The following is an 18,220-nucleotide window of genomic DNA, read 5'->3' as shown; positions in this document are numbered from 1 at the left end:
AAAGGCATGTTGATTTTTGTGGCTGTAAATGATACTGGCTTTGAGTCAATATAAATTAGCAAGGGGGCGGGTTGCAGAATTGAATTGCAGCATTCTCTGGTTGAGAGGTCAGCCCTCAGCTAAAAATGTTGGATTGGAAACTAGCCTCACAACTAGAAGTAGTTAACCAGAAGCTGTTCCTTGCCTCTGTCCTCTTTCAGTCTAGCAGTGTACTGTCCTTGGAGAACTACTGCCAACTCAGCTCTTTACTTCTTTTCAGAACTGGCTATACACTGATCCTTGGGGTACTTTTTCTTTTCTTATCCCTAGGAGCTTGCAAGTTGCAGGGATAGTCCTTACTGTGACCCCAATAGGTAGAGTATGTGTTTATATGGCCATCCTCGTTTTGCCATGTAGCTGTACGCAGGTGGGGGTCACCCCTTACAGAGTGTGAGTCATTTTCTCCCCGACTCACCTTCTTACCCTGCCTGCTCCATCAAAAATTATCTCTCCCATGAAACTTTTTAAAGGACATTGTGCTGTCAGATTCCTAAGGTCATTGCTGATCTGATGTGTTTAACCATAGGAATAATGTGTTAATGGACCCTCCTTCCTCTCTCAGGTAACATGCATTTAACAGTGGCCTTCTGGAGACAGCGCCTTAACCCAAAGAAGTGACTTCAAACAGTGAAAACTTCAGGTATGGTGGCATGCCTGTGAGAGAGATTGGGGGGCAAGAATGGTGCTGAGGGTGAGCCCTGGTCATGTTAACAGCTGTGAGGAGGTATGGGGAGACACCAGTGTTCATGCTGGCTAAATCAGTTGGTTGAAGAAATAGACAGTTTCTACTTGGACCTGAAACCCAAAGCTGCCTATAGAAGGATTACCCATATTGTACAATGTGAGCCACATTGTACTCTTAATTTGAGTCCTGACTTTTCTATTTTTCTAGCTTCCCTAGACATACATAAACTTTTCCCACTTGTGCTATTTTATAAACATTTATCTCTGTATACTTGTCCAGACATGTGCATGTATATGGTTAAAAAGTGTAGGAATTAGGGCTTCCCTGGTGGCGCAGTGGTTGAGAGTCCACCTGCCAATGCAGGGGACACGGGTTCGTGCCCCGGTCCGGGAAGATCCCACATGCCACGGAGCAGCTGGGCTCGTGAGCCATGGCCGCTGAGCCTGCGCATCCGGAGCCTGTGCTCCGCAATGGGAGAGGCCACAGCAGTGAGAGGCCCGCGTACTGCAAAAAAAAAAAAAAAAAAAAAAGTGTAGGAATTAAAAAGAAGACAATATGGTTCAGCGGAAAAAGAATAGAGGACTTGGAAAGAAAAGGTCTGGGTTTTGATTTGATTTTGCCACTGACAAACTGATAGTTAGCAAATTACTTAATATTGACAGGACTCAGTTTATATATTTGTAAAATAGATGTGTGGATTCCTACCTGCCTCCCTGGCATTGTTGTGAGGATCAAATATTGGGCTGGCCAAAAAGTTCTTTCGTCTGTTTTTCTGTAAGATGTTACGGAAAAATCCAAACGAACTTTTTGGCCAACCCAATAAAATAATACATATTAAATCTTTAGAAAAAAAATGAATTCACAGCTTAAGGCATTATGTAGATCTACAAGGTGGGAGGAGTTGGCAATAATATTTAAAAGGAAAGCAGGACAGGACAGATGCACTTTAAAAGATCAGGAGAGAGAAAAGGAAGGCTACTGGTTAAGAATAAAAGTAGAGCATAGGAAAAGTCAAGCAGTAAGAGAATAGGGTGTGAATGAAGGAGAGCACGTGAACTGATTGGTGAGAAAGCTGAATAGGAAGAGAGGATCCCTTTCACTTGCCTAACCCTAACCTTGCAACTGCTGTCATTACCACCTTTCTTCATACGTGTCTCATCCATACTGGGCTTCTTGTCTCCACTGTAAACGTCATAATAATAAAATGTTTATTATTCATACAACTGTGTGACCCTTTGTGTTTAGCATATATTTTTGTTAACAAATTGCCTTATAAATGCCAAGAGACCAAGGCTGTGACTTGATTATTACGGTATCCCAGGTCACTGCTATAATCAAATATGTGCTTAATCTGTTTTTTTTTAATAATTATGGAGAGAAAAGAAGGAGATAGAGTGCTTTGTGAGAGATACTAGGGAAGGGAAGTGGTAAGAGGAAAAGTTAATAAATAAGAGATAGTAAGAAAAATTCTCAGGATAGTGAAAGGAAAGACATGAAAATGAAAAAATAATGTAGAACAAGGGAAAAAGATGGTGTTATCTGCAGTTAATGGAACAAGGCAAATTTCCTATTTTTAATGGTGATGTAATACCTCACAAAAAGTTATGTACTGGGAAAGATCATTCTCCATACCAAATATCTTTAAAATATTTCTAAAAGTATCCACTTCATCCTGAGCTCACAGAGTAGTTCTTTGTGGAAAGAAAACTGGGCCAGTATTCAGGAGACATGGGTTCTGGCCTTGGTCTTGCTTGTTACTTAAATTCTGTGATCTTGAGCAATTCGCTTAAATCTCTCTGGACTGCATTACTTGTCTATTGAAAGTATGAACACAATACTCTCTCCTAGCTCGTTGATTGTTCTCTGTGCTTCATATGCCGGCTCACTAATTTTTCAGGGCTTTGTTGATATCATAATATAGGACTGGTCTCAGGAATATCTTATAATAGGACTTCATAAAATCCAGTGCTTTATAAATGAGAAACCATTTAAGTTCTACTTTATTTATTTATTTATTTATTTATTTATTTTTTTGGCTGCGCTTCATGGCTTGCAAGATCTTAGTTCCCCAACCAGGGATTGAACCATGCCTCCTGCAGTGCAAGTGTGGAGTTCTAACCACTGGACTGCCAGGGAATTCCCTTAAGTTCTACTTTAAACATTGGTAGAGAGACTTACAGGAAATCTAAGTATAGGAATGTTAAGTTTATAATACTCAGTAAGCATTTATTGAGCCCCTGTTATGCTAGGTCCCAAGGGGTACTCTGCCTCAAGGATTTTTTGGTTTTTTTGTCAGGAAAACAAACTTGTTCACCGGTAATTATTGTAAACAGCAAGATGATAAATGCTATAATAAGGATTTTGTTGCACTGCAATTTAAGATACTTGGATATCTTGGTTCCTTTAATACAATTGAATATATGCTAACTGCTGCTTTGTGCTAGGCATTGCAGGGACTCATGGAAAAAGCAGTCCCTGCCCTCAAGAAACTTGCAGTTTTTTTCATGTCTGCAAACTGTTTACCTTAATATATATAACCTTCTACTCCAGGAGAGAGAAGGAGTATTGTACTGAATCATCACTTTGTTTGTTTTTTTTTTTTTTTTTTTTTTTTTTTTTGTGGTACACGGGGCTCTCACTGTTGTGGCCTCTCCTGTTGCGGAGCACAGGCTCCAGATGTGCAGGCTCAGCGGCCATGGCTCACGGGCCCAGCTGCTCCGCGGCATGTGGGATCTTCCCAGACTGGGACACGAACCCATGTCCCCTGCATTGGCAGGCGGACTCCCAACCACTGCGCCACCAGGGAAGCCCCTAAAATATAGTCTTTGATTCTTCGTTCCAGAGAGTCAGTTCAGTTGGTCACAGGAAAGTATGGTAGGGAATCATGTTGTAGGGGTTAACAGTGTGTACTGGAGTTAGATTGTCTGATTTTGAATTCTGGCTCTACCGTGTCCTGGCAGCATGACCTTGGTCAAGTTGCTTAACTTCTTTCTTTGTTTACTTTATTTTATTTATTAAGTTTTTGGTGCCTTGGGTCTTTGCTTCTGTGCATGGGCTTTCTCTATAGTTGCGGCAAGTGGGGGCTACTCTTCATTGCGGTGTGCAGGCTTCTCATTGCGGTGTCTTCTCTTGTTGTGGAGCACGGGCTCTAGGCCCGCGGGCTCAGTAGTTGTGGCTCGCGGGCTCTAGAGTGCAGGCTCAGTAGTTGTGTACGGGCCTAGTTGCTCTGCGGCATGTGGGATCTTCCCGGACCAGGGCTTGAACCTGTGTCCTCCACATTGATAAGCAGATTCTTAACCACTTTGCCACCAGGGAAGCCCTGCTTAACTTCTTTGTGCCTTTGTTTCCTCATCTGTAAATTGAGAATAATAGTAGCATGTATCTATAGGGTTGTTGTGTGGACTAAATGAGATCATGTATTTTTGCTTGAACAATAGTTGGCTCAAAATAAGCAGGAAATGTTAATTGCCAGTATTACTGTTGCTGTCATTATCACATTATCATCATCACCAACCTTGTCCTTCTTAAAATTATCTTCTCAATTTATTAATTCATTCAGTAAATTTATCTAGGGTGAGCACTGTAAAGTCAAATGCCTACAAGGGCTAGATGAACATTTTAAACAGTAATGATAGATCAGATTGGGACTTAAGTGATTTAGGGAATTCATGTCACTCCAGTGAGGCAGCTGTTATGCAGCTTTGGCCCACTTTATTTTTTTTAATTGAGGTGAAATTCATCATTTTAAAATATATAATTCAGTGTTGGCTCACTATTGATCTGGCAGTGGGCTGAGGGGGGGTGGGGTGTTGACAGAGTGTGGCCTGAACATCTTAACTTTTTTCTGAACAGAAGCTAGAATTCCAGATTTTGAGAGAAATTTTTATTTTTAAACGTTGACAACTTAATGAATTCATAAAAAACTCTGTGAGCCAAGCAAATCACCACTGTGGGCAGGATTTGTCTTGTGGGTTGCCACTCTGCAGCCTCTGATCTGAGGCTCAATTTTTTGCAGCATAACGCACGTTCCCTGCCCTCTGGGAAGAAAGTCCTTACCCACATAGAGATTTTTAAAGTTTGAGCGATACCTTAGAGAAGTCTAGGGCTGAATGAGGAGTATATAGAATATTTAAGGCAAAGAGGAGGAGAGAAGTTATTTAAAACTGGGATTCAGAATGGGCAAAATGGCAGGAATGGACTTGAGATGGTGGAAGTACAGTGAATTTAGATTAATCTGAAGAGGGTTTGTGTGGTCCGCGTAAGAAGAGAAAGTTTGGAAAAATTTAAGAGACCAGTGTAGGGGCACAAAACATTTCTCTTCTTCCCTTCTAGGTTCTTTGGCTGGTCTAATCATTTATATAAGACAGATTAACAGAAGAAAAACAAATTTCCTAAATATGGTATGGGAGCCCCATAAAAGTATGAGACCCAAAGGGCAGCCACCTAATAGAGGCTTATATGAACATCCTGAGCTAAGGCAAGGGGTAGGGGTCTGGGGATACAAAAGGAAGAGGAGAGGAGATGTTTGGAAAATAAGGTTGCCTTGATATGCAGGTAAGTTTCTTAGGTAAAAAGATATCTCTGGCAGTAGTTCTCTTCTTGGTACAGGCCTCCTTTCCAGTGTAAATTTAGGCAGTTGAGGGGGAGGTAAAGAGCTTTTACTGAATCTGCTGAGTTTTGATTGTTTTTAGCTCAAAATAATCCTTATGCCAAAGTAGCATATTTTGGGGTGAAAAATTCTGCTCCCCTTCACCAGCCTTCTTATTTTGGGATAACCTTATTTTGGGATAACCTTAAGTCCTGTTGACTGACAGGATGAAATGGTATTTTATGAAGATTTATTTGGTAATATTGAGGTCTACAGTATTTAACTAGGGTTGGTAGGGTCTGGAGGTAGGGAGACCAGGCTAGGGAGGTGGTAGTGAGAATGGAAAGTGACAGACAGAAGCTTGTATTTGGGTCACCCTGTGACAGTAGGACCCTGCAGTAAAGAGGGCAGATTTTGAAAGCTTTTCCCATATTCATTCTTCTGTAAAAAACTGGGATATGTGAGGATAATACTAAAGAGGCTATCCCTCTTTTTTTTTTTCTTTTTTTTTTTGGCTGCGTTGGGTCTTCGTTGCTGCGCGCAGGCTTTCTCTAGTTGCGGCGAGTGGGGACCACTCTTTGTTGCAGTGCACGGGCTTCTCATTGCGGTGGCTTCTCTTTTGGAGCACAGACTCTAGGCGTGTGGCCTTCAGTAGTTGTGGCTCACGGGCTCTAGAGCACAGGCTCAGTAGTTGTGGCGCATGGGCTTAGTTGCTCCGCGGCATGTGGGATCTTCCTGGACCAGGGCTCGTCTCCTGCATTGGCAGGTGGATTCTTAATCACTGCGCCACCAGGGAAGTCCTATCCCTCTTTTTTCATGTTGTGGATCTTCATTACTCAGCCCCAGCACCCTCTTTAATGATGGATCACGTACATAGTCTTATGATTTCCCAGCTTCATAAGAATAGAAAAGGAAGAATCAAAGTAGTTCAACTTCTTATTACATTTCTAGTTTCACATTTTTGCTCAGCTCAGTTGACCTCTGAGGAGTTTCTGTAGACTTCAGTTTAAACATGGAATTTTTGTATTTAACAAGGTTTGGAAACACTAACAAAAGATTTTTTCATGGAAAAGATGTAGAATTTTGTTGCAGAAACTTGACACAGTAATTAATTTATGATTTAGAATGTTTAAAAAAACGGATAAATGTAGAAAGGTGGAATGTGTTTATTTTGTATAACCAGAGAAAGTGATTTTTAGGATTTAATTTTCACCAGGCCTTTTGTTCTGTTTATACTTTCTCATGAAAATTTTTTTGACGTACACAGGAAAGTTAGTCCCTTATTCTTGACTAAAATGCAAAATGTAGTTATTGTAAGTAGTCTTTTTAGAAAGTAATTTGAATAGTGTGTTAGATACAGCCTGAGCATTCAGAATATTTGAAATAGTAACATTTCCCTCATTGATGAATAAGAATATTGAACTGGGCCTATGAAAAGTAGACAAAGTTGCCGCCATCATAGATATGCAGCAACAGCATCAAATTGAGCTACATTTAAGTCTCATTTAATGGAAAAGGGATTTGTTTTTTGTTCCTTGAACTTTTGAAGCGTGGTCTAACCTAGATTTTGGAGTTCATTTGTTCTGAAAATTAAAAGGGATTTTTAGGTGGCTCATTTAATTATAGGTCTGCTGTGGAAGGAAAAGAACGTGGAAGAGGGATTAGCTGCATTTGCTTCTGTGGAAAGCTAGTAGTCAAACGGAAATCCTAGATTATCTTTTTTTTTCCTTGAATTTCTGGAAGGAAAGAATTACTATAGGTCTTAATTAAAAACTGTATTATGTATGTATTGAAATGTGCAGAACCTAGGTACTGCTGCTTTTCCTTGTCCAGAATATTGCTGGCATTGATCTGCAGTCATCTATTCTCCCTTTGTCTTTGTCCTTTATTTCATCTTGTTGGGGTTTTGGGAGAGTATGGAGATGTAGCACATATGTTCAGTCTGCCCTGTTTGATTTTACTATGTAAATTGATGTTTTCATTTCTAAGGGGCAAAGAAAATGATGAACTTATCTGTCCTGATTATTTTTTGTTTGCTATTGTGGTAAAATATACATAACAAAATTTACAGTTTTAACCATTCTTAAGCGTTCAGTTCAGTGACATTAAATCTGTTCACATTGCTGTACACCTATTACTATGCATCTCCAGAATTTCATCATTCCAAACTGAAACTCTATACCTATTATTAAGCAATAACGCCATTCCCCTCCTCTAGTCCCTGGTAACCGCTATGCTAATTTTTGTCTCTGTAGAATTTGACTATTCTAGGTACCTCATGTAAGTAGAATCATACAATGTTTGTGCTTTGTGGCTGGCTTATTTAACTTACCACAGTGTCTTCAAAGTTCATGTTGTAGCATGTTCCAGAATTTCATTCCTTTTAAAAAGCTGAATAATATTCCATTTTATGTGTATATCACATTTTGTTTATCAGTTCATCTATTGATGGACATTTGGGTTACCTTTTGGCTATTGTGAATAATGATGCTGTGAATGTGGCTGTATAAATATCTGTTTGAGTCTCTCCTTTCGGTTCTTTTAGGTATATTCCCAGACGTGGAATCAGTGATCAAGTAGGAATTCTAGGTTTTTTTGGTTGTTTTTTTTTTTTTTTTTTTTTTTTGTGCAGTACGCGGGCTTCTCACTACTGTGGCCTCTCCCGTTGTGGAGCACAGGCTCCGGATGCGCAGGCTCAGCGGCCATGGCTCACGGGCCCAGCCGCTCCACGGCATGTGGGATCTTCCCGGACCCGGGCACAAACCCGTGTCCCCCGCATCGGCAGGCAGACTCTCAACCACTGCGCCACCAGGGAAGCCCTGGTTGTTGTTTTTAAATTTATTTTTTTATTGAAGTATAATTGTTTTACAGTGTTGTTAATTTCTGCTGTACAGCAGAGTGACTCATTATGCACATATATACATTCTTTTTTCTTTTTTTTTTTGTGGTACGCGGGCCTCTCACTGTTGTGGCCTCTTCCGCTGCGGAGCACAGACTCCGGACGTGCAGGCTCAGTGGCCATGGCTCACGGGCCCAGCCGCTCCGAGGCATGTGGGATCCTCCCGGACCGGGGCACGAATCCGCGTCCGCTGCATCGGCAGGTGGACTCTCAACCACTGCGCCACCAGGGAAGCCCTATAAATTCTTTTTTATATTGTTTTCCATTATGGTTTATCCCAGGATATTGAATGTAGTTTGCTGTGCCATACAGTAGGACCTTTTTGTTACTAATTCCATGTTAATTTTTTTAGGATCCACCATAGTGTTTTCTGCAGCAGCTATACCATTTTACATTCCCACCAACAGTTCACAAGAGTTCCAGTTTTCTACACCCATGCCAACATTTCATTTGTTTTCTTCAGAGAATAGCCATCCTGATGGGAGAAGTGGTATCTCATTGTGGTTTTTATTCGCATTTCTCCAGTGCTTAGTGATATTGAGTGTCTTTTCATGTGCTATAAATGTATATCTTTTTTGGAGAAATGTCTGTTCAATTACTTTGCCCATTTTTTAATTGGGTTGTTTGGTTTTTTGGTGTCTTAATTATCTTGTAGGCTGCAGCCTACCTCTTCTGGGTCTTGTGCTAGTCTTCCTTTTATCCTGTTGTTGACAAAGCAGCTAGAACCATTCTCTACTATATAGTCTGTCAGTAAATGAATGTTTGATAAAATGTTAAAAGTAGTGCTTTCTGGAAAGCTGAAGGTTGGTTGGGGCACGACCTTCATTACATTTTTCTCTAGTTTTGGAATTCTCTATTCTCTTTTAACCATTTACTTGGTGGGGTAAACATTTATAAAGGATAGGGAAAGAAGTCTCTGTGTCATCCAAGTTTTATTTTATTTCTATTTATTTATTTAAAATTTTATTTATTTATGGCTGCGTTGGGTCTTCGTTGCTGCAGGCGGGCTTTTTCTCTGGTTGTGGCGAGCAGGGGCTGCTCTTCGTTGCGGTGCGTGGGCTTCTCATTGCAGTGGGTTCTCATTGCGGAGCACGGGCTCTAGGCACGCGGGCTTCAGTAGTTGCGGCTTGCAGGCTCTAGGGTGCAGGCTCAGTAGTTGTGGCACACGGGCTTAGTTGCTCCGTGGCACGTGGGATCTTCCTGGACCAGGGCTCTAACCTGTGTCCCCTGCATTGGCAGGCAGATTCTTAACCACTGCGCCACCAGGGAAACCCTGAAATGATATTTTTAATCAGTTCCTTTGGGCCTCAAAGTAGAGGAGGTAGTCTTGGAATAGAATACTAAGGTGAAAATCTGCTGACCCAAATTGGAGTGTAGAATTGGCTCTGCTTTCATAATCCTATTTGTTTCCTAATGGATAAGTGGTAATTTGTTTCTCTTCCCTCCCCCCAGTATTTAGGGCTCTTGGAAGTAAATGATTCTCTAATTTTTTTTCTGGGTTTTTAATACAATGTTTATAACAATGCTTTTTTAGTTCTTTTAATATAAATGCACGAATTTGTTTATAAAGTATACATAGACATTAATCATTAACTCATTAGTATTGACATCTAGTTTACTTGATAGTTCTTAAATAATGTGTACAAATGATCTGAGAAAGGTTTGCCCGAAGGAAGGGGATAGTGGCTTTCCAGGGTCTTATTTTGAGGAGAATTCATGGGTTTTAAGAGATAGAAACAAGAGTTTCTTGGAAGCCAGGAAATTCAACTTTATATTTAATTAGGTTGTATAATTTCACACAAGCATTGGTTGCAAAAGAGAGCAATAGTTATAGTAGTACAACAGTAGTTATATTTATTGTGGCATGTCAAATCCTTTAAACTCTAGCAGTAAGTAGTCAAAGCCAGGACACAGCTTGTAATAGTAGTTAATATTATAATGTTTGTCAGAAAGCTGTTTGGGAGAACTGGGAGAAAATTGCCTTCTGCAATACTGGGTACAAAGTTCAGACCTGCAAATGAATGCTGAAGTTTCCGATTCTGTTGCCAGTTTTCTTAAACACTTATACTATTGAACCTTGAAAGTTGTACCTTCCTTTATTTCTCTTTGAATAAGATAATTGTCTTTTTATGTATGTGCTTTAGAATCCACGCTGGATTCGCATTTGGCTGGAAAATGGGAAAGAACTGTCAATGATCTGAGATTATTACGTGATGTTCAGAGCCAAGGTGTCACTGTTGTGCGGGATACGGGGTGGTCCACATCCTACTTCCCTATTAAGGTAACTTTCTGCAGTAAATAGGAAAGGAGCTTTTCCCCATCATGAGTGGGTTGGAGTTCATTTTCTCTCCTTTTCTTGAGAAATTAAGTTATGGAAATGAGTATTTACTTTCTGCCCTAACGCAAAGAACTCTTATCCCCTCTGACAATACTTCGTCAACACGTACACCAAGGTTAGCTCCTTTGTTATCATTAGTGGAGAATGGGATCTAAACATTGCTCCTTAGTCTCTGCTGCTGTGGCCCCAGTGAACAGGAATTAGTTTTCAACCCAGCTGGGTAGTGTGGCTACTGGTTGCATACACAGGAACCATTAGCAACTCCCATGTTTCCACTTCCAACTGGATTGAGGCTGGGGTCCGTTCTTAATAAATATGTGTTTATTTATTTGGCTCCTCCGGGTCTTAGTTGTGGTACTCGGGATCCTCGTTGCTGCGTGCGGGATCTTCTTTGCAACAGTGGGATCTAGTTCCCTGACCAGGAATTGAACCCTGGCCCCCTCCACTGGGAGCACAGTCTTAACTACTGGACCACCAGGGAAGTCCCTGGAGTCCATTCTTCATAGTAGTGGCTGGTGAATGAAGACAGATTTTTCAAAACGAGTCCTTTGATACATAACTCTTTTGAATAGGGGTTTGGGAACTTGGCTGAGTGGCCCTACCCATGGGAGACTACTCAGTATTTACAGTTGCCATGTATGCTTCTGTATTTTAGTAAGGCTGAGAGTTTGACTTCATTTGGTTTTAGTTCTCTGAATACCACTGTGTACTTCAGCTCTTTGAACTCTGTACTTTCTGCTTCAGCAAGCAAGTTTTCTCCTTACTGGTTTCATGTGTTTTCTGAAATGTCTTTTTGGTGGCTTCTTTCTTCTTTTTGGTTGCATTGGGTCTTCATTGCTACGCGCGGGCTTTCTCTAGTTGTGGCGAGTGGGAGCTTCTCTTGTTGCAGATTACGGGCTCCAAGCACATGGGCTTCAGTAGTTGCAACATGTGGGCTCAGTAGTGGCTCGTGGGCTCTAGAGTGCAGGCCTCAGTAGTTGTAGTGCACGGGCTTAGTTGCTCTGGCATGTGGAATCTTCCGGGACCAGGGATCGAACCGTTTCCCCTGCACTAGCAAGCAGATTCTTAACCACTGTGCCACCAGAGAAGTCCTTGGAGGCTTCTTTTAAGAAATTATAGGCCTATATGAAATTATTGAAGGGTTTTCTAGGTCACAGTGGATGTGGCCTATAAAAATAACTGATTATGTTGGATATGTTATTCCTGAAAATAAACCAGGCAAATTTCATAATATCCTGGTTATTTAATAATTTATCTATAAATAGGATATTTTAAAATAAGACTAGAAATGTAGTTTGTCTCTTTGTTGCTTATGGGGCAAGATGTTACTGAAATAATCTTGTGAAATGTCTTTTTCCACATTTTTTTTCCACTGCCTTTCAGGAAGATGTTAAGGTTAGAGGGTTTTTAAAAAAATATTTATTTGTTTATTTTATTTATTTTTGTCTGTGTCGGGTCTTAGTTGTGGCACGCAGGATCTTCGCTGAGGCATGCGGGATCTTTCGTTGTGGCGGGTGGGCTTCTCTCTAGTTGTGGTGTGCAGGTTTTCTTTTCTCTAGTTGTGGTGTGCAGGCTCCAGGGCAGGCAGGCTCTGTAATTGTGGTGTGCGGGTTCCAGATCGTGTGGGCTGTGTAGTTTGTGGCACGTGAGTTCTAGTTGAGGTGTTCGAGCTCAGTCGTTGTGGCACGTGGACTTAGTTGCCCCGTGGCATGTGGGATCTTAGATCCCTGACGAGAGATCAAACCCATGTCCCTTGCATTGTAAGGCGGATTCTTTTTTCAAAATTTTAAATAAATTTTATTTATTTATATTTTTGGCTGCCTTGGGTCTTTGTTGCTTGCACACAGGCTTTTTCTCTAGTTGCGGCGAGCAGGGGCTGCTCTTTGCTGCAGTTCACGGGTTTCTCATTGGGTGGCTTCTCTTGTTGCAGAGCACGGGCTCTCGGCATGCGAGCTTCAGTAGTTGTGGCGCTCGGGCTTAGAAGTTGTGGCTCGCAGGCTCTAGAGTGCAAGCTCAGTAGTTTTGGTGCATGGGCTTAGTTGCTCCGTGGCATGTGGGATCTTCCCGGACCAGGGCTCCAACCCATGTCCCCTGCAGCGGCAGGCGAATTCTTAACCACTGCACCACCAGGGAAGTCCCTAAGGCGATTCTTTACTACTGGACCACCAGGGAAGTCCCAAGGTTAGTTTTTATTGCTGGCAGTGTAGACATTCTGTCACATTTTTCTAGTGTGATAGTAAACATTACTCAAAATAAATGATACAAAAGTGTTAAGAACTGGCCCTATTTTAAGTTTCTTTGTAACTGACTAATAAGTAATAGATTATTTTAATATTGTACTAGATTTTAGATTCAAACTGATATCTTCATTGGTTCAAGTCAGTGGTTTACTAGGTGAAGATACAGGCTCTGCACCACCGTATTTGATTGTGAAGGGACTTCCCTGGTGGCGCAGTGGTTAAAAATTTGCCTGCCAATGCAAGGAACATGGGTTCAAGCCCTGGTCTGGGAAGATCCCACATGCCGCGGAGTAACTAAGCCCTTGTGCCACAGCTACTGAGCCTGCGCTCTAGAGCCTGCGAGCCACAACTACTGAAGTCCGCATGCCTAGAGCCCATGCTCTGCAACGAGAGAAGCCACTGCAGTGAGAAGCCTGCGCACCGCAGCAAAGAGTAGCCCCCGCTCTCCACAACTAGAGAAAGCCCGGGCGCAGCAACGAAGACCCAATGCAGCTAAATAAATAAATGAATTTATATTTTAAAAAAAAGATAGGTTAATCTAGCTGAGAGATGTAGAGGTAGAAGAGAGATACTAGAAAGGAAGAATGTGTCCTGGAGAGATCGCCCCAAGATACATGGGAGATCTAATGTCAATTTTTTTTTCCTTTTTGTTGTAGAAACTATTTTAAGAGCATTTTTTGTCATTCACATTGGGAATATGCTTTTTATAGACAGGTTTGTTGAGATGTAACCTACACATAATAAAATTCATTCTTTTTAGGTATACAGGTCTTTGAATTTTGATAAACACTTGGAATCTTTACTTGTGCTCTTTTGTAGTCATTCCTTAGGAAGCACTGATGGGTTTTCTGTCCCAATAGTTTTGCCTTTTCCAGAATGTCATGTAAATAGAATCATAGAGTATGTTAGTTTCCTAGGACTGCTGTAACAACTTACCACAAACTGGGCAGTTTAAAACAGCACAACTTTATTTTTTTGAAGTTTTAGGAGTCTAAAAGGCCAAAATAAGGCATCACTGGAGTTGGAACCTCTCAGAGGGAGAATCTGTTCAATGCTTCTGATGGTTGCTGACAATCCTTGTCTTGTGTATACATCTCTCCAGTCTGTTTCCATCTTTACCCTGATCCAGTATAACTTCATCTTAACTTGATTACATTTGCAAAGATCCTATAAGACCAAGTAAAGTCAAATTCGGGGTTCCAGGTGGACATAAATTTTGGAGGAGACAGTATTCAACCCAGTACCTAGAATATGTAGCCTTTAAAATTTTTAATGTTTTAAAATTTCATCATACAATGAGATTGGCTTTTTTTGGGTGTACAGTTGTATGAATTTTAACACATTTATTGATTCTTGTAACTAATACCACAATCAAGATACAGAACAACTTCATCACACCAAAAACCTCCCGTGTTCTGTATTTTTGTAGTCATATCCACCCTCAGTTAACCTCTGGCAGCCACAATTTTTTTTTTTTTTTTTTTTTGCGGTACGCTGGCCTCTCACTGTTGTGGCCTCTCCTGTTGCGGAGCACAGGCTCCGGACGCGCAGGCTCAGCGGCCATGGCTCACGGGCCCAGCTGCTCCGCGGCATGTGGGATCTTCCCGGACCGGGGCGCGAACCCGTGTCCCCTGCATCGGCAGGCGGACTCTCAACCACTGCGCCACCAGGGAAGCCCTGGCAGCCACAAATTTGTTCTTCATTCCTTTAGTTTTGTCTTTTGGAGACTGTCACGTAAATGGAATAGTGCATATGTAAACTTTTTGAGACTGGGTTTCACTCAGTATGATGCCTTTGAGATTCCTCCAAGTTGTTGCATTTTTTAAAAAACATTTATTGCTGAGTTGTATTCCAGTGTATGAATGTACCGCACTTTATTGATTTACCTATTGAGGGAGATTTAGTTGTTTCACGTATCTTGCAATTGTGAATAGAGCTGCTGTAAACATTCTTGTACAGATTTTATATGGACATATGTTTTTATTTCTGTAGGCAAGATTTCTCAATCTTGGCACTATGACATGTTGGTCTGGATAATTCTTTGTTGTGGAGGACCATCCTTCACATTGTAGGACGTTTAACAACATCCCTGGCTTCTGCCCACTAGATAACAATAGCACCCACCCCCACCATTGTTTAAAAAAAAAAAAGTCCCAGAGGACAAAATAGCCTCTGATTGAGAACCTCTACTCTAAGGTAAATACCTAGGAATGGGATTGTTGGGTCATGTTGTAAATGTGTTGAATTTTATAAAAAATGGGCAAAACGTTGTCCAAATTGGATGTACCATTTTGCGTTTCAACCAGCAGTACATGAGGATGCTTTGCATCCTTGCCAGCCCTTGATATTGTCAGTATTTTCTTGTCTGTTACTCTAATAGGAGCGTCATGGTATCTCATTGTGATAGGGTACTCTTTATTTTCTTTTTTTTAAATCAGTTCGTTATTTTGAAAAAAATCTACAGAAAAGTTGAAAAAAATAGTATAGTGAATACCTGTAAATACCTTGCTTATATTGACCTCTTGCCACATTTACTTTTTCTCTAGATGTACTTTTAATTTTGCTGAACCATGAGAAAGTCATTTGCAACCATCATGATACTTCACCCCTGAACACCTTTACGTTACTTCTCCCAAGAAAAAGGATATTTTCCTGTAGGACCACGATAGTATGTGTTAGTATTTCTAAGAAAATTAACAATTCCATAATGTCATCTAATATATTCAGATTTTCCCAGTTATCACCGAAAGTGTTTTGTGTTTTTGTCCCTACATATAGGATCCAGTCAAGGTTCACACATTTTGTTGTTTTGTCTTTTTAGTGTCTTGATCTAGAACAGTCCTTTTGCCTCTTCAGTTTTTCTTCTTTTTTTTGCCACGCAGTGCAGCTTGCAGGATCTTAGTTCCCCAACCAGAGATTGAACCCGGGCCTTGGCAGTGAAAGTGCCACTTCCTGACCACTGGACTGCCAGGGAATTCCCTTGCCTTTTTAGTTTTTCAGTGTTAATTTTTTAAGAGTCCAGGCCAGGTAACTTGGTAGAGTGTCATGTATTTTGGATATAATTATTTCCTCATTATTAGATTCAGGTCAAACATTTTGGGGCAATAATACTAGTCTAGGTGATATTGTATACTCTTTTTTTTCTTCATTACATCTGGCAGCACATCAGTGGTGGACTGTCACTCTAACCGTGTTGGTAAGTTTATTTATTTGATTAATGTGATACTATAAGATCTCCATAATAATTGTATACTTTTCACTTTGTAATTAGTAAGTAAGATGTGGTGTAATATTTGAGGCCATATAAATATCCTGTTTTCTAATAACCTTTCATCCATTGGTTTTACTACTGTATTAGTTATCTATTGGTGCATAACAAATTATCCCAAAATTTAGCTGCTTAAAATAACAAACTTTTTATCTTACATAGTTTCTGTGGGACAGAAATTCAGAAGTGGCTTAGCTGGATGGGTCTGACCCTGGATCTCTTGAGGTCATAGTCAAGATGTTGGCTGAGGCTGCAGTTATCTGAAGACTACTAGGGCTGGAGAATTAGCCTCTAAGGTGTCTTTCTCATGTGGCTGGCAGGTTGGTGCTGGCTCTTGGCAGGAGGCCTCAGTTTCTTGCCACATAGCTTGTTTCCCTGAGAACAAGTAACCCAAAAGAGCAAGTGGCATTGCATTTTTTTTAAAAAACTGTGGTAGAGTACACACGATATTAAATTGGCCATAGTAATCATTTTTAAGTGTATATGTTTCAGTGGTATTAAGTACATTCATATCATTTTGCAGTCATCACCACCATCCACCCCCAGATCTCTTTTCATCTTGCAAAACTGAAACTCTGTACCCAATCAACAGTAACTCCCCATTTCCTCCTCCTGTGAGCCCAGTTAACCACCGTTCATTCTGCTTTCTGTCTCTGATTTTGACTACTCTTGGTACCTCATATAAGTGGAATCATATTTTTGTGGCTGGCTGTTTCACTTAACAAAGTGTGTCCTTAAGGTTCATCCACATAGTAGCACGTGTCAGAATTTCCTTCCTTTTTGAGCCTGAATAATAATCCATTGTATGTATTTACCACATTTTGCTTATCCATTCATCTGTTAATGGACACTTGGATTGTTTTCACATTTTAGGCATAATGAATAATGCTGCTGCTATGTACAAATACCTCTTCAAGACCCTGCTTTCCATTTTTTGGGGTATATACACCAAGAAGTGAAATTGCTGGATCATATGGTAATTCTGCTTAAAATTTTTTTAGGAAATGGCTATACTGTTTCCCAGTAGCAGCTTACTGTTTTACATTCCTACCAATATGCACAAGGGTTCTAGTTTCTCCACATTCTTGACAACATTTGTTATTTTCTGGGGTTTTTTTTTTGGTAGTAGCCATCCTAATGGGTGTGAGGTGGTATCTAATTGTGGTTTTGATTTGTGGCATAGTGGTGTTGAGTATCTTTTCACGTACTTAATGGCCATTCTTCTTTGGAGAAATGACTATTAAAATCATTTGTCTATTTTTGAATTGACTTGGGTTTTTTGTTGTTGAGTGAGGAGTTCTCTATATATTCTGGATATTAATCCATTAGATGAATGATTTGAAAACAATTTCTTCCATTTTGTAGGTTGCCTTTTCACTCTTTTGATAGTGTCCTTGGGACATGTTTTAAATTTTCATGAAGTCCAATTTGTCTATTTTTGTTGTTGTTGTTGCCTGTGCCTTTGGTGCCATATATAAAAATCGTTACCAAATCCAGTATTGTGAAGCTTTTGCTCTATTTCTAAAAGTTTATAGTTTTAGGTCTTTCTTGCATCTAAGTCTTTGACCCTTTAAAAAAAATTTATTATTTATTTGGTTTCACCAGGTCTTAGTTGTGGCAGGTGGACTCCTTAGTTGTGGCAGGTGGGCTCCTTAGTTGCAGCAGGCAGGCTCCTTAGTTGTGACTTACCAACTCCTTAGTTGTGGCACGCGGACTTCTTAGTTGCAGCAGGTGGGCTCCTTTTTTTGGTTTTTGTAAGTGAAGGTAGGTAACAGTCTAACATTGTTTTGCAAATGGATATCCAGTTTTCTCAGAATTGTTTGTTGAAAAGACTGTCCTTTCCCCATTGAAAGGTCTTGGCACTGTGTCAAAAATCATTTTGCCAGGGAATGGTGTGGGAGAGGGGGCTTGGGGGGAAGAATCATTTTGCCATATATGTAAGAATTTATTTCTGGGCTCTCTATTCCAATAGAATAAGTCTATATGTCTCTATTTATGCCACACTGTTTTGATTATTGTAGCTTTGTACTAAGTTTTGAAATCAGAAAATGTGAGTCCTCCAAATTTGTTGTTCATTTTCAAGGTTCTTTTTGCTATTTAGGGTCCCTTGAGATTCCATATGAATTTTAGGATGGGTTTTCTATTTCTGAAGGAAACATCATT

At 40.4% G+C, this 18,220-nt stretch overlaps 1 protein-coding gene across 1 annotated transcript in view; it reads left to right on the top strand.

Annotated features, from left to right (window-relative positions):
- Positions 1–18,220, top strand: part of ITCH (itchy E3 ubiquitin protein ligase) — a 120,924-nt gene that overhangs the window by 3,905 nt on the left and 98,799 nt on the right. The window contains exon 2 of the mRNA XM_060119851.1: positions 602–679. The gene's annotated coding sequence lies outside the window, so the exon portion shown is untranslated. The remainder of the gene's footprint in view (positions 1–601; positions 680–18,220) is intronic.

Source organism: Mesoplodon densirostris, chromosome 16 (genome assembly GCF_025265405.1).
Source record: "Mesoplodon densirostris isolate mMesDen1 chromosome 16, mMesDen1 primary haplotype, whole genome shotgun sequence".
Taxonomy (NCBI): domain Eukaryota; kingdom Metazoa; phylum Chordata; class Mammalia; order Artiodactyla; family Ziphiidae; genus Mesoplodon; species Mesoplodon densirostris.
Note: the sequence above shows the minus strand (reverse complement) of the source record. Positions and strands in the feature narration are given on the sequence as shown.